Genomic DNA, 24,405 nt, shown 5'->3' with positions numbered 1-24,405 from the left:
TCCAGCAATAGCACGATTAGGTATTTACCCAAAGGATACAAAATATAGACTCTAAGCGGTACATGCACTCTGATGTTTATAGAAGCATAATTTACGACAGCCAAACTATGGAAACAGCTGAGTGTCCGTTGATAGATTAATGGATAAAGAAGATGTGGTATATATACACAAGCAAATATTACTCAGCTGTAAAAGAGAATGAACTCTTGCCATTTGCAATGACATGGATGGAGCTAGAGAGTATTACGCTACACAAAATAAGTCAGAGAAAAACAAATACCATTTGATCTCACTCGAATGTGGAATTTAAGAAAAAAAAAAAAAACCAAACGAGCATAATGGGGGGGCGGGAGGCAAACCAAGAAACAGACTCTTAACTATAGAGAACAAACTGATGGTTACCACAGGGGAGGTGGATGAGGATGGGTTAAATGGATGGTGGGGATTGAGGAGTACACTTGTGATGAGCACTGGGTGCTGAATGGAAGTGTTGGATACCAGTCTTGCACACCTGAAACTAATATCACACTGTATGGTAACTAGCTGGAATTTAAATAAAAACTGAAAAATAAACTGCTGCCCCAGGCTGCCAAAAGTTTGGAACAGCAGAAGAATAAAAAGCTCGCTCACCCTGGAGATCTTCCCTCTCGTCTCAGAAAATAAATTTTGGGCATTGCATTTCTTCCCGATGCCTCCCTTGAGAGAAGACTGTGCAGCTAGACTGTACTGCATGATAATAAAAATCTAAGATCCTCCCCAAATAGAAATTCTTATTATATTATTATTTCAAGAATGATAGGTACACACTTTTTACAACATGGGTATTTTTGAAAATATTCAAAATATACCCAAACATGGAAATGACCTGGGTGCCTTTGCACATGATAAACCACATGTCCTATCACGTAGAATCCACTATCATTAATCCTGTGCTAAAGATGGGAAGACTGAGGCTCAGCTCAGCCCAGGGAGCTGTCCAGGGTAGCACAGTCACTAAATGGTACAACTGGTACTCAGACCCAACTAGGTCCTGTGTGTATAATGACAAGAGGAAACAGTGCCTCTTAAGGATAGATTATGAAGCCCAGACTACCTTTGGGCTTGGTAAAGATATCCATTTGATATTTTATGTTCCCTTTCTCCTAGATTTAATGGTTCTCCTTCATTCTTCCATTTATATGGATCCGACTCTCATTTGAAGTTTCTATTAAAGCAGCCTTCTTGAATATACCAACCCAACTGATTATAGATTCCGCTGGACTCTGTTGTTAGACCATCAGGTTTATACCTCTGGCGTAGGGCTTTTCAAATACTACATTACATGCATTATTTTTTTTAATGTTTATTTTTGAGAGAGAGAGAGAGAGAGAGAGAGAGAATGCGAGCAGCGGAGGGTCTGAGAGAGAGGAAGACACAGAATCGAAAGCAGGCTCCTGGCTCTGAGCTGCCAGCACAGAGCCCAAGGTGGGGCTCAAACCCATGAATCGTGAAATCATGACCTGAGTCGAAGTTAGACGTTGAACCGACTGAGCCACCCAGGCACCTCTACATGCATTATTATTAAGCTGAGGCTGCCCTCAGAACCACCAAATGTTAGACCTGGAAGGCCTCTTACTCTGAGTTCAGATCTTATCTCTGTTACTCCTGAGCTGTATGTCCATGTGCATATTATTCAACCTCTCTGTGCTTCAGGTCCTTATTTACAAATGGGAACAAATACTGCCTCTCCTAGGAGGAAATAAGTTCACACATGTAATGCACCTGCAAGTTTTGAGTGGCTGCTAACTATTTTCTTAGGCCCACATTTAAAGCAAAGAATCCAGTCTCCAAATAAAGCTGAATCTGAGGAAGGAAGGTACTGGCATTCTGTCTGTTTTACCCACCTGATTTGTGAGCACCCCTCACTCCGCCAGAATCCCTTGAGCACCATAGATCACCAACATTCTTTATGGACTAAAAAACAAAGGCCTAGAGAGGAGTGAAGTGACTTGTCTAATCTCATATGACCAGTAATTGGCAGGGAGGTCTGGCCTTGGGCCAGTGTTCTTCTCACTTATACCACACGTGACCATGCCTTACTGTCAGCTATCTTTATGTACTCCTTCCTCCTCCCCCCAGCAAAAAGCTTTACATGGCTTTATTCATCCACTGAGGATGTAAATATGACTAAGATCAGTCCCAGCACTTATGAAACTCACACTCTGGGAGGAGGGGAGAGAAACATAACAGATAATTATAATAGAAGTGAATTGATGCAATGATAGAGGTATGCACAGGGAACACGGATGAGACATAATTAATCCACCGTTGAGCAGAACGTGAAGGAGGAGTAAGAGATAACGAGGCAAATTAAGCAGTGGAGGGGGGAGCATTCCTGGCAGAGAGGACACAGCTTGGGCAGACACACGGGGGCAGGGAATAGCATGACATCTGCGAGGAACTGCAATTTCCTTTTCCTGCTAGAGCGTGGAACCCAAGACAGGAAGAGGGGGAGACGGGCTGGAGAGAAAGTCAGGGGTGGCATACTGGGGTAAAGTCAGGGGTGGGGGAGAGGAGTCGCAGACGCCGTGTTGGAACATCTGGGGATTGATATTGGTTTCCAAAACTACTTACTTCAAAGTTGAGAGCATTGTGTTTGTAGGAAAAAAGAAAAACAACCTGCGCTTTAGAAAAAAGCGTTAAAATAGAGCATTGCCAAACATATATTGGTATCTTCTGAAGTGATGGAAAAGGGAAAATTCTCTCCAACATTAGGCCAGCACAGAAGTGCTGAGAGTCAACAAAATAAAAGACATTGACCAATCGCTCTGCGTGTTGCTGTGGTACAGATCCGTGTTGATAAATAGAGATTCAGCCCTGAGAAGAGTTACCAAATGCTGTTCAAAGCGACCTTAGCTAGCAACACTTGTGCTCCATCCGTAACTAAGGGCAAGTTTTTCAAATAAGGTGAAGCTTCTACAGAGTTTGATAAAGGACAATTAATGGATGTGCTTAACTCTGGCCGGATATGGGCACGGACAGGTTAAGATACACCCTCCCTGTGGTCTGCAGGACCTTGCTGCGAGTGTAGGGGAGAGACAGCACGGACCGGCGCAGCCCAGACGAGGAGTCCTGGCAGCTAAAGTCCATTTATTAGCGTCTCTGCTCCTCCCCTGCTGTTATATTAATATAACGAATTGTTCACAGGTGCGTCAAATGAGGTTTAGACGATCGTTGGGAGCTCTGCTGCCCAAACAGGACAAATTAGGACGAACAGAGCATCAGGCAAACTACAGCCCCTCAGCAGAAGTACAAAGCCTGAACTGATGAAGGTCGGCGCTCAGATTTGGCCTTTCCTGGCCGCCACAGCAGCAGGTTCAGCCCCCTGCTCAGCCCTTGCTTGCCAAGAAGTGCTCTCTACCTTCCCTTTTGTGGGGATGGGACAGATGGGGTGAGTGTCCCAAGGAAACCGTCTTCTCCCAAATAATGATGAGAGTAAGTGTAACTGATGGCAGCATGTCCTGGGCCTTACCGTACGATCGTGCGGGTTTTTCCCTCGACGCAAAGGCTCCAGAACAAAGGGGTGAATGAGTACTAGCATGGCGCTGCGTGGTGCCCCCCACACTGTGTGTCCTGCGTGGGCTGCACCCGCTGGAGGAAGGAGTGCCTTTTTCTAACTGGTACAAAGGCACCGTGTAGCCTTTGCGCAGCTTTTCAGAGGGAGTGTTTGTTTGTTTTTTTTCTTTTTCTTGCCCTCACAAAGGTGGCAGATGATCTAGTGGTAGACCCACAAATGCTACTATCACCCTTACAGCAATCCTATATGGTGCGCGGAGCGTTAGGATCCCCATTTTACAGATCAGAAAACTGAGTGCCGAAACGATTGAGCAACATGGTGAGAGTCACGCGTGGCAGAGCGAGGATTTGGCCCAAAGCAAATTCCCATTCCTCTGCTGCCTTAAACTCAACTAAATACAAATTTTTCTTCGTCTTTAGCTCCAGAAAGAGGAATGCGTAAGGAGAGAGGGAATACTTGGGCACAATGGCATGAGAGGGGCTCTGTACTCAAGAGATCGAAGTTTGATGTTCTGTATGAAACTTGCTTTGAGTCCTGGTGTCGGCAACTCCTCTAAAGTTCTGTTTCTTCCTGTAAAATTAGAATTGCAGTAGACAGCTGATCTCCAAGGTCTCTTCCAGTTTAGTGTCCAAGGAGTCCAATGGCCTTTTCTTTTTGTTCATTTTTTTTTTTCCCGTAAGAGAATATTAGGAATACATAGACTCCATATGTTCTGGAGGATGATCCTGGCACCACATACCAAAGCCATAAAAATAATCATGTGCATAATTATGCACAATGATGATTACCATTCTGGAGAATATCCCAAGGAAACTATAAAAAAAGAAGAGCTCTGAGTACAAAGTTGTTGCATTTGCTCATTGTGACAAACAGCCAACAAGTAAATGTCCCACAACAGGAGTGTGGTTATATAAATGTTCGTGTGTATGTGGGATGGGATGGTCAACTGTGATCGCATACCAAGAGTGATACCTCTCCAAGTAGAAACATGCATATACGTATGTCTTTATGAGATAAAACTGGGCGGAAAATAGAGAATTTAGGATTGAACATAAATTACATCACAGGTACAAACAACATTTACAGATTGACTGAAAAACGATAACAATGTAAAATAGTTTGTTTTGGTCATGGGTTTATAAGTACTTCACTGAAATTAATATTACAATGTTTAAGTCTATCACTTTGATCAGTTAAAGGTACTTCAATCAGCAGTGTTTGAGTTCTGTGTTTCTCTTGTGATTATAAAAGTGATACTCAGGGCCCCTGGGGGCTCAGTCAGTTAAGCGTCTGACTCTTGATTTCAGCTCAGGTTGTGATCTCACGATTCATGAGATTGAGCCCCGTGTCAGGCTCTGTGCTGACAGCATGGATCCTGCTTGGGATTCTCTCTCTCCCTCTCTCTCTCTCTCTGCCCCTGCCTTGCTTGCATGTGCGTGTGCTCTCTCTCTCTCTCAAAATAAATAAATAAACTTTTTTGAAAAAGTGATACTCATTATACACATTTTGAGAGTTCAAAAAAGTATAAAGAAATGGGAAAACCTTCAAACTGCACTCATCACAGGCAGCCTATTTTAAGATTTTGGTCTTTTCCTAGTTTTCTAGACATCGATTTTCGTTTTCCTTTGCATAGGTAGATCATTCTCTCTAAATCTGCATCATGTTTTGCTTTTATTATTATTTGACTTCCTGTTGCATTTTCCCATGTCATTCATAAAGGTTTACAAACATATAATCCATTATTTGGTCTATCACTTATTTCTAACTCTGGTTGACGTTTAGATTATTTCCAATATTTTCCTAAATAATCCTGAAATTGTCTTTATAGATTACAAATCGTTGTCCAAATTTTGGATTATTTGCTTATGATAGAATCCTAAAATGGGAAAATAAGTGCCTCTTCTCTTAAACCAAACCTTCTCATTCCTGGACGTTACATTCCTTGTACATATTTTGAAGTCAATGGGAGTCAATAATTCATTGTCAAGGATTTTTTTTAAGAGAGGTACATAAGTGGCATGTTATTTGAGCTCTTGCACACCTTCCTTTTGTCTTTACACATTAAGATAGCTTAGCTTGGCATAAAAATTTGGTATTGCAACTTTTTATTTGAGAACCCTGTGGGCTTTCTTTGATTGTCTTCTGACTTAAAGTATTGAAGAGAAGTCTGAGGCTAAGCTGCACGTAGTCGTCTGGAAGGAACTTGGAAGGAGTTTTCTGTTTGGTCAGGACATGCTTAGGAGCCTTAAATTTATCACTTAAAATTATTGTCTGTGCCATTTGATCTAGCAAATTAAGGTCGTCAATTTGCCCCATTGGAATAAACAGAAATGTGGTTGTTTACGGTAAAGTTTCTAATACAGTTATATCTATAATCTTGAAAAATTAGAAACAATTAAAACAGGAAGTCGTGATGTGATGGGCTCCTGTAAAAATATTTTGTAGCACTCAAGGATGAGAAAGTATTTGTGACACATTGCTAATTGAAAAAAGAAAGCTACAAAACAATATGTGTATAGTCAGTTCACACATGTGCTTCACATAAATGCATGTAAATAGATTTGTATGAGATACGTCACTGGAAGGAGAACACACACACACAAAGATCAAAGTATTTACCACAATTTATTAGTGAAACAGTGCAAACTACCATTCTTTCCAGGTTCCAGATAGGGGTGATTCTGTTGTTAACTGATTTTCCCAAAAATACAGCAAGGTTTCTAATTTATAGCCTCGATTTGGTTGTCCTTTTGCTTTTTGTTCTTTCCCCAGCAAGGTTTTCCCCAGTTGCATCTTTGATTGTTACTTCTGTTTCAGTCGTTCTCCCTTGCTCCTCAGACCATCCTGTGAGATGGGAATCTTCCTTACCGTCCTCTGTCTTCACTCTCTTTTCATTATATTGATCTGTTTTTGTCCCTTTTCTCCTCTGGGAGTTTTAGACATCTGTTCTCTTCGTCATACATCCTACTTTTTCTGTGCCTTTCTGTTCTTCACAACTTCCACATAGGCTTTAATTTTGTTAACATTTTTAGTTTACTTCCATCCTTCTGTCTTGGGGCTTTGGTTCTCGTTTCATGGAAATGATACCCTTTTGCCTACCTTCAGGATGCTGAGCATATATCTGAAATTATTTCTTCTAGAGTTCCTGCAGTAGATAATTTTCAGAAGTCTTCTGCATATACCATTCCCTTTTCCTTATTCTATAGCACTTTTTTTTTCTACAGACCCCAAGTTGATCTTCTTGTTTTCCATTTACTCATCCTTTAACTGAAGAGATCTATTCAGACCTAATGTTTGCCAACAAATGTGGTATATGGATTACCTTTGACCCAAATTTCTGTCTGCTGACATGCTGGTGACATTTCTCTAACAGATCTATGGCAGATCGTGGCTTGATTCTTAGAGTTCTTACCACAGTTCTTGTGTCTACCAAGTTTAGTGCTGAACAGAGATAGGCTTTTCCATTTGCCCTCCTCTCAAAGATCCCCGTCACTCTGATCAGATGAAGTGTATATGGACAACAGCGTCCAGAATTCACTGCTACAGGATTCCTTGTATCCTCTATCTTCTCTGGAAATTCACAATTTCACTTGTGGAAGTCATGCCTCCTCAGATTCATTGCACTACCGTTAACATTGTCTTTCTTCCTGATTTATTTTTGTTTGTTTGCCTTTTAAATTCTGGCAATGCAGTTTGACTGGTTATAAAAAGAGAATTCTGGTATAGAGAGTTAGGAAGGGCACTCTGGGTCCTACTTTTCTCTTTCAAAAATGGAACCCATTTAGGAGAAGGAGGTCTGCCCGGTTTTCAAGGTGAAACAGATCTTACCTTTGGGAATCAGAGTAGAGATAGCTGGGAAGGGCTAAATAGCATCCTGTTTAGAATCAGATGATATGCCGGGAACACGGATTGCATTTTCAAACAGTTCATTGCTTGTTGTGAATGAGCGATTTTTGAATAATTTGCCACTATCTTGACATTGGTTATTGATGTGCTTTTACGAGTTTTTGGATTTCCTGTCTTTATTGGAAGATTGAGGGAAGATTTCTCCAACTACTTTCCTAATACTGTTTTCAAACCAGAGGCCTCTGATTATTAAAATGTATATAATTACTTTGTTTTCATATAAAGCATAAGTGCAAGTGTAATATGGCATTTTATTTTAACTTTATGACTTGAATTCTAATTCGGCACCCATCCCTGGTGATCAGATGCCTCAAAGTCACTAATATCTATAATCTTCCAAACTATAACTGATTTGGTTTCTACATCAGTCTTGGACTGACATAGTGAGAAATGCTGTATTTTTTTCAAATGCTTAGCAGTTTATTCATTACAAACTGAGTAGTTATTAGCAGATTTGACTGTCTCATACGAAAAACTGTTGAAGAAAACTGTTGAAGAAACTGAATGTTTATCTTAGAAAAGAGAGAAACTAAGAAACACTTGAGAGCTTTCAAATCTTTCAGTATTTGAAATGCTGCAGTGCATAAGAGAATAGCTTCCTTTTATAATTCTAGGGAACAGAATTAGTAACAATAGGTGGATATTATAGGGAAACAAGTTTTAATATTAGGTTGTAAGTTCCTCAAGGCCCCTGTTTGCTTTTGTTCATTGTATCCGCAGCATCAAACATAAAGTCTCGACCACAATAGGGGCTCAATAAATGTTTATTGAGCAAGTGATGTTAATCATTCTAAAGACATTTTGTGATAATAAATTCAGGCAAAGAATAGAACATCATCTGACAGTGATGCTCTATAAGGAATTCTAACTGGAGAAGACAGATGTACTGAATCAGCCTAAGGTTTCTTCCAACTCTGAGTTCTGTGACTCCGGGTCCCAACTGCACATTAGAAAAGAGGGTATTTTCTCTTAATTCCATATTTAACAGGATTGTGAATGGTGCCGGATGGTAGAACAGAGTCCAGACCCTGTTTTTCAATCCCGACTTAGTTAGCTATATCACCTTGGGTCAATCACCTTTCTGTGCTGGAAAAACCATGCCACCTGCAGTGGTTTAGGTCTTGGTTATATTGCCTTGGTGATGAATCCCGAATACTGGTCTGCTATGTGGTTTTGCACCTACAGACATCCTTCTCTAATCCATTTTCTGTACTTAGGTCTTGTTTATATTGCCTGGGTGATGAATAGCAGTCAGCTATGGGGTTTTGTGTCTGCAGACATCTTTCTCTAATCCATTCTCTGTACTCGGGTTTGAAGGACCTTTATAAAACCCACTCTTGCCAAAACATTCCTCTCTTTGAAACTCTTCCCACAGCCTAACATCCAAACTCTCACATAATGATGGAGAGATAAGACTCTAGAATCAGGTGCCATATGTTTAGATTTTGTTGCTGTTAATTCCCACTTATGTGGCTTTAGATAGGAACATGTGCCTCAGTTTCCTTATCTATACACTTGGGATAATAAATATTACAACCTCGGGTTTATGAGAACTAAATTATACATACACAATAGATAGACAGACAGATAGGTAGACAGAAACATCTGATACATATACACGGTATATTTGGCTGCCCCATGAGCTCACCCATCCTTTCCTGTTCAATATTATCACTGCCACCCCCTAGAAACTGTTTGTAGTTTCTTGCACATAACGAACAATGGTCCTTATCTTGGAACATGCTTTTCCTTCTACCTGAGATCTCCTTGGTTCTTCCTCTGGATTGTGATCCTCTTTCTTCTTTCAAGACCCATCTTCCCCTTTTTCCCTAATTATCCTCTCCTTATGGGAAGATGTTGTCCTCTCTCTCCTTTGTATCAATTAATATTTCTTTCTCATATTTTTATTAAAGTATCTGCAACACAATATTGACACAATTTGATTGTATTCTGCCTCCTCTAACAAACTGACCTTTTTGAAGATAGAATTTGTTTATTCATTTTATAATTTTTTTAATTTATTCATTTTGGAATTCCCGGTGCTTAACTTTATTTTTAGCGCATGAGAGGCATACAGTAAAGATTTGTTAAATGAGTAAAAGAACGAACAGAATATCATACTCTGGAATCTCTAGCCACAAAAGTGACTTTCTCCTCTTATCTGCATAGCTGTCTATCATCAGCAGCACATTATCCTGTTGGTTCGTAGAGAGTTACTTCTTTCCTTATAACTGTACTTCTGAGACAGTTGGGAATTACCCCTGTGACTATAAAACAGGAAAGAACAAGAGCCACATTTACTATCCGTCGCTTAAGGGTGTAGAGAATAGTAGTCCTGACTGAGCAGAGTAAACTTGACCAGAGACTGGCAATAAGCAAGGTAACTGATTTGTAGGTGTTCTCTCTTCTGGGCTGCAAGAGAGACTAGATAGACAGGGTTGGGGGGGGGGGGTTGCTGTGCACATCTAGGAGGAGCTGCTTTAGCAACAATTCAAGCACTAGTAGAGTTTTAAAAAAATCTGTTCCAAAAGAGACCACTTCCTAAACTAATCAGTAAGATTTTGTTTCTCTTCTTCAGTGTGTTTGGGAAAATAAGTTATGTCTACCATAGACAGCTATAACTATTTTTTATGAGATAAACTAAAAATACATACAATACCACATAATGCACTTACATCTTAGGTTGTAATTAATGCAAATTATGCAAGATTCATATACAATGTGATTAGACTTCTCTAGCACATAATTTATGGTTGAATTAACAAAGAAGCTGATTAAATGAGAAAATTGATTTCTGTCGCTATACTTTTTTTTTATTATTTTTTTTTGTAAGAACATGTCTGAAGACTCAAAGAAGTTAGATTACGAAGTTGGAGTTGTGGTTTAAGGTATTCATTCCACTCTTCGACCTTCTTCTTACAGATCAGCAAACCTGCAGAACTACATGATACTTTCTGATAATATACTGCAGGGCAAGTTTCAGTAAAACAACATGAGGCTCTTGTAGCTGCAAAATACAAATACGTGGATGATTCGCTGACTAACCAGAATAGATTTTTTTTTCATGGCTTACTGGCCAGAAGCATTTTCTTGAGTTCTGTTCAAAAGTATTTTAGCAAATTTTCTCAGATATGAATACAGAAACTTTGTGTATGGTTAAACTTTTTCCTTGCTTATAATTCAAGTGGTAGAACTGAATATGAACTCTAGAATTAAAAATATAATTGGAAATTGTTCTCATTTATTAAAAGAAAACACCCTGTAAACGAATGATAAATATTCATAGATATAACTATCATCTCCTAGATAATAAGATTCTTGATGGCCCAAGCCTGTGTCTTCTTAGTTTCTCTCCTTTCTTAGTTTCTCTAACTCCTTCTCAGGCAATCAAGTCCCAAATTCTACCAGTTTACTTTTACTTCTACAATATTTGTTTCCTTCCTCTCTTCCTCCACCCATCCTTCCTTCCTTCTCTCCCTCCCTCCTTCCTTCCAGAATTTGAAATCTTTTTTCTCCACTACAAGTGGCATTGTATTGTAGACATCATTCCATTCTCTGAATTAACAATAATGACTAGACTGATGAATGTGAGAATCCCAGAGAGTAGTTATTAGTTCTTTCTCCTTCTACGTGGTCCTGGTGTGGTATAGTCTCCATTCACAAAACCTTCATGTCCTCAGATGTCCCATTACTTTGTTATGTGAGTAATTAACAAGAGTGACCATTTGCATTTTTAGAAGCTGGAAAATCTTCCGTAAATCAGAGTGAGGCTCCAGTGTTGGAGTTTTAGCATTGGTCCATGGATGAGAAGAAAATAATTTGGCCAGGCCAAGACCCTCCCAGCGTTCCCTGAAGCCCCCACCAGGGTAGTCTTCTTTCTTCTACTTGTAAGAATATGGTAAAAAGCACATACTCTGAGGTTTAAATCCTGGGTCTGTCACTTACTCACTTTGTAATTTTGAGCTTCTTGGTTGATTTCTTTGTGCCACAATTTCATCATCAATAAAATGGAATTAATAATAATAATGGTGAGAGGTGCTTTATAGAGCTGCTGTCATGACCCAGTGAGTTAGCATATTTAAAATACTTAGAATGGTGCTCAGTGAGTATTATGATTATTGTCACCCATAGGCATCATGACATGGTAGAAAGAGCACAGGCCCTAAAGCCTGAAATGTGGTTTCAAATCTGGAAACTCTATTTACAAGTTGTATGACCTCAACTGAGTTATAAAAATTCTCTGAGTCTCTGGTTCCTCATATGAAAAATGGGGATAATAATTGCTGCCCCACCTACTGGAAAGGGTTATAACTTGGTATACAGAGCTGGTTGTAGGGTACCACCTTCATCTAGGAAGTAAGGCTACTGTCTGAGGGTCCAAATCTAAACCAGTACATATGAGATCAAAGTAGAAATATACAAAGTTGCCTTAAAGTAAAATAATCTCCCTACCAAACCAGAACAAAGCTGAAGTGACACCTTACTAATCCAAGTGTGGGGAACGGTCACACAAAGACACTAAGGAGAGATATGAGGATAAGATCCATGGGACCCATAAGAGCCTTTACCAGGAGAGGGACAGAGACTTGGCCAGAGAGCCACCAGCCACCCCCTCCCCACCCCAGTTCTATCTTGGTGCTGGCTCAGTCCCTAGGGTGGAGGTGGAGCATTCAAGTTGTTTTCTCCCCTTAACCGCCTAGATTGCTCGTGGCAACTTATCTCACCTCCCTGAGTTTCTGCTTTCTCATCTTGGAAACCAAGCAGCCTTCTGATAAGCTAGCAGTCCTGGAACAAAACGCCTGCTCATACTGACCTAACAGTTATCACCCACTGGCAGTTTTTATCTCTTATCTTAACATCTTAAGCTGGAATTCCAGTGTCTTCCTCAGCCTCTTGTGAGGTTTGTTATTGTGAGTCAGTATTCCCGAGCCTGCTCAGATATAACAAGACTCAGTTTATGACTCTGAGTCCCAAAGGTCAAATGTTAGCTTAGGATGTAAAATGCTACCAACATAGATGTCACTTCATGAGGCCTGTCAACAGCCATCTCTTCCGATGATGACATAGACGAATGTGTCATCTTTTAAATTCTGCAGGTGGGTCTGAGGGTCACACGCAATAATGGATGAAAAAAAGGGCTTTATAAACTATAAAACACTTCATACATACAACATGGAGCATAGTTTTGAAGGAAGGGATATTGCTAGAACCTCAGTTTCAGGATGCAAAATAGCCTGGATATTCTAGCATATGATAAATGCCAAAGTAAAGTGACCGCTTAGGAAAAATTCAAGTTGACAATTCCCCTATGCCCCCCCACCTGAGAATTTGGCCTAAAAGAAGGGGGGGTGTGGAAAGAGAAAGAGAGAAACCCTCATTTTTAATATCAAATCCTCCCTGCTGATTCTGTGAAGGCCTGGAAACAGCAGGTAACAATGTGTAAGTGACTTTGAATTAAGACTGAACTCACTGTGTCCTTCGCTTCTCCCTCAAATGTGGAATGATTTTCTAAGAATTTAATTATCTAAGAACACAGCATCAAAGCTGTTAGACCCTTGTTAGTGTTAATTCAAACTTAATGTGCATGAGATTTAGAGATCTTGGATACTAGGAAAATGATTTCAATTTAAATAGCCCTCTTTGTCCTACACATCACAAAACATCTTTTAACATAGTTTTTTTTTTTAATAGAATACTATAACCCAAGTCTCTCCCACTAAAAAGAGTCTCGCTATAAAGAAACAGATACTCTACGTATCAGCAGGATGCGGTAGAAATAACATATTTGGGCTTTGGTGCCTTCGATATCTAAGTTCAAATCTTAGAGGTTCACCTTTTTCCATGTGTCTGTGGGCAGAAGCTTAACTTCTATGTTCCTCAGTAAATTAACCTCTCAGCGAGGACTGAGAGCTGACAAGAGGGCAAGTGGGGGGCTACCAAAATGGGGTGAATGCAGAGGCATGTCTGGAAAGTGCGTGGTCCTGGTGGAGTCTGGGTCTAGAATTAGCTGATCCATCCAAAGCAAGGAGGAGAGACTTGTCATGAGTGCTGGCCTGAGGACTTAATGAGTCCATTGGGTTTCATGACCCACAATTAAATAGTGACTAATATAAAATGAAACAATACATCCTTTAAAAAGCATAATTGTTTACAAAGCATTATGGTATTTTAAATGAAATATACAGGAGCGCCTGGGTGGCTCAGTCAGTTAAGCATCTGATTTCAGCTCAGGTCATGATCTCGCGGTTCCTGAGTCCAAGCCCCCGCATCGGGCTCTGTGCTGACAGCTCAGAGCCTGGAGCCTGCTTCAGCTTCTATGTCTCCCTCTGTCTCTCTGCCGCTTTCCTCTTCTTCTTCTTCTTCTTCTTCTTCTTCTTCTTCTTCTTCTTCTTCTTCTTCTTCTCTCTCTCTTTCTCTCTCAAAAATAAATAAACATTAAAAAAAATTTTAAGTGAAATATATATCACATATGTTAACCATGCGCCAATTGGATAACAGAAACCAGCCACTCCCACTGGAACACATTTATTTCCAAAGTGTGAGATAAGCCCTGTGACACAATAATTCCTTTGAAAGGCATAAAGGAATTATCAGTGATTAATCAGTTATTATTAACCAGTTAATCTGGAAGCATAGCTTCAGGTAAATTAAAAATCATTGTTTTAAAGTCTGAGGGTAGAATTTTGTAACTGGACCGACAAAGATTGGTCCAATTACTTTAAATCAGTGCCCCAGTTTGCACTTGTTTCATTCATGTTTTGGAGATAATCTGAGATCTCCACTGCAGTAGAACAGTGTTCTTGCCCTATTAACACCTTACATGTGTATGATCAATATTACCTTCCCAATAAATTTGTGAGGTGTTAGGGCAGAATATGTTATCCCTTTCTTAAAAACAGGTAATTTAAATCCCAAAGAGATTAGAGACCTTTCTCAGAGCCCAGAGTGAGGTGGTTGAGCCCAAACAAGAACCCAGAACTTTTGATTCCAAACTTACTCTTATTTTCATCACATATATGTGTGTGTATATATATACACACAAAGGACTCAGCATCAACCAGATTATTCAGGAGGCAATTTCTGCCCTCCTAACACCAGGTTTCTTTCTTCCATGATTCCTCTAATTGCAAACCCAGTGTATCTTCCTCTTTACCTCTTCTCCATCAAGAGCTTTATTCATAAACAATATCCAATGTCGGTCATTTATACTTTAGTGTGAATTTAAGGCAGTGTTGCCTCTCTCCCTTACTTGTTTACATTTCAGTCTTATCCTTCTGCTGAGTGATTTGCAAGCACGTTTCTCCTATTGAAAGAATCTTAGAGGCATAAGGAGCTATCACAATTTTTGTTTAGGGACCTCTACTAGAAGGCCGTAGTGAAACACTACCTGGAATATATCCATGAACCTAATATACAACATGTCTTTTACTCCAGGATAATAAGCTTCCTAAAGGAAGGGATCATAGCTATCTAGTTGGCTATTGTATTCCCAGTGGTTGGTTACAAAACCTGTCATATATTTAACACTAAATAATTCTAGAATCAATAAATTCAACCTAACAGATACAGCAAGTTGTGTCAAGAATATCATATTTTCATAAGCTGAGTGAAAAAAAAAGAAACTAAATGACATATTTGAAAAGAGTTTCACAGCCATCAGTCAGATTGAAAAAGAATCTCTGAAGATACCTAAATAATCCACCCTCTGCCTGGGAACCATTTATGCAATCAGGTCCAAAGGAAGCTAAAATGGTAAAGCTAAAATGGGGGTGGGGTCTCTAGCCAATATGGTGGCAGTAGGGATGTTCACAAGATGGCGCACCTAGATTGTGTCCTTAGTCATGATTTTAATGGGATATTTCAGTATTTTTATATTACCATAGAACAAGTAGAATCCTGACTTAGGATTCATGGTTGATCCAATTTCTTGTATTTATACATTTCTCCTTTGAAATGCAGGATTGTTACGTTGGGCTGTTAAATGGGGCCTTGTTATAACCTGGTGGTGTGGGAAGAGTTGTCCCTCCCCTCCTGAACCCACCAAGTCTTCTGGACCCCACCTCAGATGGCAAAATGTTTATCCAAGACAAGTGGAGCTGCTGTTGGCTCAAGAGGAATCAAAATTGTACTCAGAAGTAGAGCAAAAGAAAAAAAAAGTGTGAATAATAGTTCCTATGGAAAATGAACCTTAAGGCCAGAAGTGGGATGATAAGGACCTAACATTTGGAGCATAAAGTACATGAAGCTTAGTGATTTAGAATGGGGGTCAATAATAGAGTGAGGCCAATTCTTAATCAGTGTAGTGTAGTGAGTGTGTGTGTGTGTGTGTGTGTGTGTGTGTGTGTGTGTGTGTACTGGCTTGATAGCATGAGGGAATAAGACAGATCAAATTGTGCCCTGTATGGGTTTTTATTTTATGCAACTGAGACCTCACAATAAATGTAAATGCCCTGCTCCTTGAAGCCAAGGTAATACCTACTTTCTTTAGGCAGCACTTTTTGTCATGTCTAAGAGATGCTCAATAAATATCTATTGAGTTAATTAATTCATCAAAGGAGACAAATCCAATGATAATTTTAATGTACTCATACAATACAGAAATGTTATTAGTTACAGATTGGGTTATTTTGAATCTAACTCTTCAAGTAACTGGAAGGTGTTTCTCGTATAACTAGTTTATTGCCTCGTGGAGAAGAGTAGTTGTGTCATTTCTTAACTGGCTTGAGCTTTTTGCATTGTGTATTTTATTTTTTCAGAAAGCAAAAAAAATGAGATCACTGAATTCAAGCCACACTTCATAAATGGGTGCAGAAAAGTATGATGATAACTATATACATACACTTACAATAATTCACATATTCACCCCAGTGCAACCGTGCACAATGGCTGGGACACAGAGTGTTGTTTTTACAAACTATTGGCCAATTTAGGATTTGTCAAGAGAATACTTAATGGATTGTTACTGGGGTAACTCAGGAAGCTGACTGCAAACCTTCAGATGGATGCTTTAATGGAAGTAATGGTAAACGTCCTGGAATCCTTTGTAGGTGTGTTTTTAAGGAAGTGCTATGCAAATGTTTTTGTTTTGTTTTGTTTTACTTATTTTTGTTCCCTGTTTTCTGCTTCCTAATTTGTGGTCTGTCTCATTATTGAGGAAGCAAGTGGAGTTATACATGAATTTTGCTGCAAAATTACTTTATTCAGGGAATGTAGAATAAGCTTCCAAAAATGTAGATCAGCTCTTATCACTTCTCTACTGACCCCTTCAATGAGTCGTCTGGCTATAACCTAAAGGGGTTCTGCCTGGTGGCCTCTGATGTGTGATGTCCTCTTGATAAGGGATACTGCTACAGAGTGTACAAGTGCTCACCATCGATGTTCCCCATGCCAGATTAAAGACACTCGATTTTCTCCTCTAGGCACTGAAGAGCAGTTAAATGATTTTAAATAGAAGCATGATATAATCAGACCTGCGTTTCACAATATGTAATCATCATACAGTATTTTTCTCTGGGAAGCTGGTTTTTTCATAACCTCCCTGAAAATAAAGCCTGCAGAAGGAGCAAATCCTCCTCTAGAAACTAATGAAATACATTGAGGCTGTAACAAACTGAGTGCAAATGTGAGCACAAATAAAGGCACAATAGTTATATCGCATCTGGGCAGTAGCCACATGGTTGCCCAGAGAGAGATAAATCTTCATAAGGATTTCTCTCTTTGGAACTTCTTTGAGACTCTTAACAGGGTGATCTGTGTCACTAGAAAGGAATTAGTTGGAGAAAACCTTTGAGTGGTGAAGAATCTGGTGGGTTGAGTGGCTAAGGCATGGGATGACCTTTGTCCTAATGGACTCACAGCTTTCTTTGGAAGCTGCTGATCACTTTCCCACTCTAAACACCTCTATCTGGGGAGGTAGGAAGGCATTTAAAGCACTCAGTAGTTACCTGTGTTATAGCACTTAGGGCACTATTTTAAAAATCTACCTGTTTACTTATCTTTCCCTCCCATTACGCTGTTACTTTGGAACAGCACCTGTCTTTCATTTCTTTATCATCAACACCTACCACAGGGTTTCATTCACATGGAAAACACTCAGGTTTTGTTTTGTTTTTTAATAGATGAACATGTGAATGATTTTTAAAAAATGGACTCTATAAATGGAGCCGGGCATGGTTATTCAGAGAAATAGATTCCAAGGGAGATTTTAAAGGCTCCAGTCCCAAGGATATTTAAAGATATAATGGATAAAGTTACATAGGTGTGTGTAATTAAAAATCAGTCTACAGCTGGGAACTTCACTAAATGACCTTTAGTGATTTAGGGATTCCTCTGCCTACAATGGGATTCTCCAAATTTAGCCACATGTAATAAATCCAAAGGAAATAACATACCAGATTCTAGCAGTCATTGTACAGTTCATTTTATTGACAGGTATTAATGGTGCATCTACACTGAGGATGGAATGACCGGGGACACAGTGACAAAAAAGCACATGTGTCTTGGAATCAGATGATATAGGTTCACATTAATACTTATGGAATTAGTGTCCGAGTGGCTGGATATGTGAATGGGTGAGTGGTGCACAAAAGGTTATGCTAGTTGCCAAAGATCATGCAATCAGATCTGGTGAAATAAATACAGAAATTCTAATTTCCAGAGCTATATTGTGTTCCCATACAGAGGAAGAGGAAGGAAAGAAAGATCGATTCAAGATACTCCTTTGCTACTGACAGATGCATATAGAATCTTTTCTGCCATGCACAGGTAATATATGGGAAAACGTTAAATTTAAGCCATAATCATTAGAGACTCCTCAAGTGGAGTTAACCCTAAGTCAAAAATTAAGTGGGAAAGACCTTAGTACTGAAGTGAGTTGGTTTATTCTATGCATTTTAATATATTTTGGGGTAAATTGTTAAATGAAGAGATAATGCCTGATAAGCTGCTTAAATATTTGAATACCAGTAATGAAATCATAATTAAATCAAGTAAAATGTAATAGTAAATGTCTATCTAGTGTTGATATTCCCTCTTGGATTCCTTGGAATTTGAATGGATAAAATTTTTATCTTGTAATTCTTGGGATTTAGTTCAATATTTCTTTCATTATCAGTACAGAACTACACATACTAACTAGTTTAATGACAATGAATGCTGGAGTCTGACTAAAGACAACAGCAACATATCAAATGATTTTAATTAGAATAATGTAACTGTACTTAGGGAAGATACTCTAGTAGATGTTGATATAGGAAATACATAAATAAATGCAATTTCCCTCAGCCTGAGCTTGCTAGTGACCTTGGGTAAGTCAGATAACCTTTTTCAATTCTAGAGTTACCATTCATAAAAGAAGAAGGCTGTCTAGTTATATCTGTAAGTTTCTTTTGCATATTTAAGCTTTAAATTTTTCGTATGCCTATATCTTTATAGAATGAAATTTAATAAATAATTTGAGGGCATACTGTGTTTGGTTCACTATGGAAAGATCCAGTATACAATGATGGACATGTGTATCTTTGCTCTATGAATGCTCATGTATTCATTCAGCCCATAATCACTGGTCAGCACTCAGCAATGTAAGTAATACAGGAATATATAGGTGACTGTATTAGTTTATTAGGGCTGCTGTAACAAATTGCTATAAAGATAGTGACTTAAAACAAAAGATACTTCTTCTCTCATATTTCTGAAGGCCAGAAGTCTAACATCATGGTGTCCATACAGCTGTGTTCCCTGCAGGGGCTTTAGGGAAGAATCCACTCCTTTCCTTTCCTTTTCCAGTTTCTTGTGCCTTGACTTGTGGCAACTTCACTCCAATCTCTGCCCCTGTGGTCACACTACCTGCTCTTCTCTGTGTCTCCCTTGTGTGTGTCTTATAAGGATACTTTTTATTCTACTTAGGACCCACCTGTATAATCCTGGATTATCTTCTCATATCAACATCCTAACTTGAGATACAAAGGCTACATAGATTCTTTCCAAATAAGGTAACATTCACAGATTCTGGGGATTAAGTCATGGGCATATATTTTGGGGAACCACCATTCAACCCACTATGGTGACCAAACAAACACAAAAATAACAAACAAACAAAAACATTGTTTTGCTCTTGTGGAGCTTATAGTCTACTAGGGTAAATAGACATTAAACCAAAATATACTTATAAAATATAATTATACTTCATATATGGTTATACATAGATAGTTTTATGTCATAGACTCTGGGTCTAAAGTTCTCTCTTGTCTAGCAAAAGAGTGGGATGCAAGATTGAAAGTGAGAGATGGCTAATGACCAGGAAAAGACAAGAACCCCAAATAAGGGTCCTTGCCCCATTTTTATTAGGATCAGAAGGCTTATAAACATGGCAATGGACGTGTACAAAGAGACTGAATCTGTGAACATTAACTTGTGGACGTGAGGGAAAGGGGGTCTTGAAGATATTTGGGATTAGGGGGTTGGGTTCATACAAAACAAAATCTGGGGGCTGGGCAGTTGGGAGGAAGGTTGTTTACAGTGGACATGAGGCATCACCTCTGTTTACCTTAGCTAGCCTCAGGGATGAGACAGGTAGGGGAAATAAACTCAGGCACCTTTTGTTAATCATCTCCACTCTGGGCTGCTACACCTGCAGCGCAGTGGTCTATAGCCCAATTTCCCTGTTTAGCTAACTTGGTCCTTTCTTCCTGTGAGAGCAGCTTTCTCCTATAGTACTAAATTGAGAGTGCTTCCACCTTGAATATATAATCTTGTTTATGTCATATACATATGGATTGAGCACCTTTGTGCCCTTATTTTTGGGCCCTTGCCCCTCTCTTTCTATTCTGGGGGCTCTAAACCTTCTCTCTATTCTGGGGTGCCTTTGCACCTCCCTATTCTTGGTTGCCTTTTCTTGTTTACCCAAACTCGGGTGTGAACTTTGTATTTGTTTTTGTATATGGCTTTGTATTTGTTTATGCCTTGTTAACCCATTGGTGTAAGCTCAGGGGATTCCTAAGCTTATCCCCCACAGTTTTAAATTGTAATTAGGTCTCTGAAGGAAAATTACAGGGTGATTGTTTTGAATGATTTTAACAAAGGAACCTCATGAAGGATGGGAATAAGGTCAGACCTCTAAACAAGTAACAGTTAAGCTAGCATCAATGAATGTATAGGAGCTGGGCCCTGGGGAGAACCTTTTGGAGAGGTGAGAAGATACCATTTCAAGCAAATAGAATATTCCTTGCCAAGGCTTTGACATGAGGTTGTGTAGAAATGAATGAAGGCCACTATGACTGGAGTATAATAAGCATGGGGAGAGTGGAGTGAGTTGAGGCTAGGTCAGATCATGGAGGAACTTGAAAGCCTTTATGAAGACTTGTGGAAATTGAAATACAATGAGGAATCATTGATGTGTTTTAAATGGGAAAATCTGAATGATGTTTCTAAAATAGTACTGCAGCTAATATGTGGAACATGGGTCACAGGGAAACAAGAGTAAAAACAGGGGAAAAGGTAATACTAGGCCAGAGATCATGTAGCTGGGTCTAAGGTGATGGCAGAAGAGATGATGAAAGTGAACAGATTTGAGTTACATGTTGGAGGTAAATTGACATGGATGGGGGAGGGCTGGCTATAGGAAAAAGAGACACAAGGAAACTACAGTGGTGGCTTTAAGTCTGTTGATGGGACAAGCATTAAACAAATGCCCATAAGAGAGGGATTCATAATGTGATTCAATTGTGCAGATGAGAGAACAAATGATAGCACCTGGAACCAGATTGAAATGACCCCTTCCTTCTTTCCTTCCTTCCTTCCTTCCTTCCTTCCTTCCTTCCTTCCTTCCTTCCTTCTTTCCTTCCTTCCTTCCTCCTTTCCTTCCTTCCTTCCTTCCTTCCTCCCTCCCTCCTTCCCTTCCTCCCTTCCTTACTCCCTCCCTTCTTGCCTTCCTCTCTTCCTCCCTCCCTTCCTCCCTCCCTTTCTCTCTTCCTTTCCTCCCTTCTCTGTCATCCACTCTCCTGCCCTTTTTCATAACTCCCAGTTAGATCAAAGTCTAAGCATTCCTAATCATAAAGACTTTCCATCTCTTCATAAGGTGCTCCTTATATGCTTTTGATTGATGACTATTCATTGGTGGAATTACAGGCACATCAGTTGAATCACCCTTGAAATTAGTGCAGTGACAGGTGTCACATACATCTCTTTCTCTCTGCTGTTTATAAGGAGCTTAGCATCTACTCTAAGAGATTATAGTCTTTATGGGGGATCCAGACATGTGAAAAATGGCTCCAACACATGGCAGGGATCAGGGTTATAAGTAAGCACAATATATAAAGGAATCAAAAGGGAGAAAGATGGGGGGCTTCATTTAAACTGGGTCCTACACATTGGGAAAGATTTCAGTAAATGGGAATGGGGAAAAGTAATCCTGGAGGAGGAAATAGCATGAGTGAAAGAATGGAGGCAAGCATGTAGAAGACATGGTCAAGAAAAGATATATCATCTTTATGGTTTGATCAGGAATAAATAAGAGTATGCTGCTAGAAGAAGATCATAAAATGAATCTAGATGAAACACGGTAAAATGAACTAATTTTATTTTTTTTACAATTGACAGAAATTTCTGATCTACATGAAATTCCAGAGCCATGTTTGTTGAAAGGCATTCATCTCCTTCACTCCATCATCATGTCATTGTTGTCCTAATCACCATTATTAAATATTATGATTGTGTAGCCTTTACAGTTTCTCATTCATGACTTCATTACATTGAGGGCACGGTATTGGTAGAAGTAACAAAAACTACGAACAATGCTGGCTTATATGATGAAAATGATATATTGGATCATATTATTAATGTAATGCTGCCTTTAGACAGTGACTCCATGATATGACAGGATGATTTCTTTTGGTCTCTCTGCTTTGACCTCTTTGGATCCAGCTTCATCATAAGGTCCATTCCCTTTAGGAGCCTACACTGTTGCTTCCTGGTCTACAGGATTTTTGTTTTTAATTGCTTTCTGTTTTCCAGTCAAAGTCTGATTGGATAGGTTTTCTGCCAACCCCTGAACCACCACTCTGGTCACTACCAGAGTGGTGATTCAGGGGGTGCTGAGTGGTTTAGCTTAGGTCATGTGTTCCAGTCAAGAGCTAAGGTACAGACAGCACCTCTGAGAAATCACATACTTCTCCAAATTGGAATCGGATTTTTAGGAAAAGACAAACAGGGTGGGTATGGGTGAGATGAGATCCAAAGAGCAAACTAAAGAGTGTCCTTTAGAGCACTTTTATTGCATTTTTATAGCTGAGGAATAGAAGTTCATGGTACTGTTGGTTGCGCAAAGATGAAAGAGTTCCCTTTTTCTAAGAAGATCGTATATGTTGAGAGAAAAAAAGAATTACCTAGATATGGGAATTCAGAAGGTGAAGAGATGTTACTATCCCTTCTGAATAGAAAGGCCAGACAAGTGTCATGGGCTGTGGCCCTGGACAAATTACTTAATTTCTCTTACTTTTACTTTTGTGTAGGTGTGAGTGTGAGTGTGTGTGTGTGTGTGTGTGTGTGTGTGTGTGCTGGAAAATAGAGATAATAGAGGATAATTTCCTTCACAGGGTTGCTGAGAGCATTAAATGAGACATTTACAAATACAGGTGACCAAATGTCTCTTCCATTCATTATGTGCTTGATCCTAAGAACATCCAGGAAAGTAGCTGAGGGCACCCAGTCTAAAAGATGAAATTACTGAAGCCTCGTATGGTTATTAGCCAAAGGAAATACCAAAGTCTCACGATTCCAAGCTTTACCTACCTCTCTTTCCATTATGCTGTGCTGCTGCTTAATGAGATCCCTGGCTCTCTGTATGTTCTCCTTGCCGTTAACAGGAACCACACCAAGGGAACTACACGTGCAAATTATTATTAGCATGAAAGAGGTAATTATTATTTTTTTACATTGGCATCATCACAGACGATCTTTGCATTAGACATTCTTTAGCAATGAATGATTGAACCAGAGGGCTTGTGGTTCATTCAGACAGTCATTAACTCTAAATAAGAAATTCATTTACTGTCACTCATGTTGCTTAAACAATGCAAAGCAAAGAGTGACAACAGAGCAGTCTTGGATTGTAAGGGCTAGAATGGAGGCTGTAAATCACATAGCCAGACCTTTTGATTTACATATGCGCAAACTGAGGGCCAGCATGTGGAAGGTCACACAATTAATTACTGGCAGGGCTGAGACTAAACCCATTTTCCTTACTTCTATACCAAAGCCTTGCCACTAAAGCATGAATGCTGGTCATCCGACTCCTATTTGGTGAGGAATCCCCTGATTATTTAAAACACATTGCAGATATAGGATAGAGAGATACTTAATGTGCTAAATGTTCCAAAGTGAAAATATATTAAAGAATCTCTCACAAATTCCCTTGTGCTGTATTAATTTAATCTCGATTATTTCTACAATGTACTTGTGGGGGGAAAACGGGTATTTGTATATACTGAATGGTCTCATTTGAGTCCTGCCAAGGTAAAGGTATGAAGTAAAAACATTTTACATTAAAACAGAGCAAATTGCTTATGGTAACCATTGCATAATGAAGGAACGCAATGAAGAATTACAGTTCAAATTACTTATCAGGTCTCTTCCATTTTCTAAGTTTTTAAAGTAGAAAATTGCACAGTATAATTACAGTAAGTTAATTTGCATTCATATTACAATTCAGTGAGCAATTACATTCTTTTTATTTAAAAAAAAATATTTTATAAAGTGTGATTTGCATCAGTACATTTCCAGGAAAGAGTGGTGACTTTTTCCTTGTGAGGTTTTCATCCAGATTCAACCACACAGGCTAGGCCTTCCAGGGTCGAGTTATAGCCTCTCATTGGCTTTCTGGGACGTTGGAGAAGAGACCCATTTGAAGTATCACTATGGTTTCAGAGCTTTTTGAGAACCCTTCAAGG

This window comes from Acinonyx jubatus, chromosome C1 (genome assembly GCF_027475565.1).
Source record: "Acinonyx jubatus isolate Ajub_Pintada_27869175 chromosome C1, VMU_Ajub_asm_v1.0, whole genome shotgun sequence".
Classification (NCBI taxonomy): domain Eukaryota; kingdom Metazoa; phylum Chordata; class Mammalia; order Carnivora; family Felidae; genus Acinonyx; species Acinonyx jubatus.
This window is presented reverse-complemented; position numbering follows the sequence as displayed.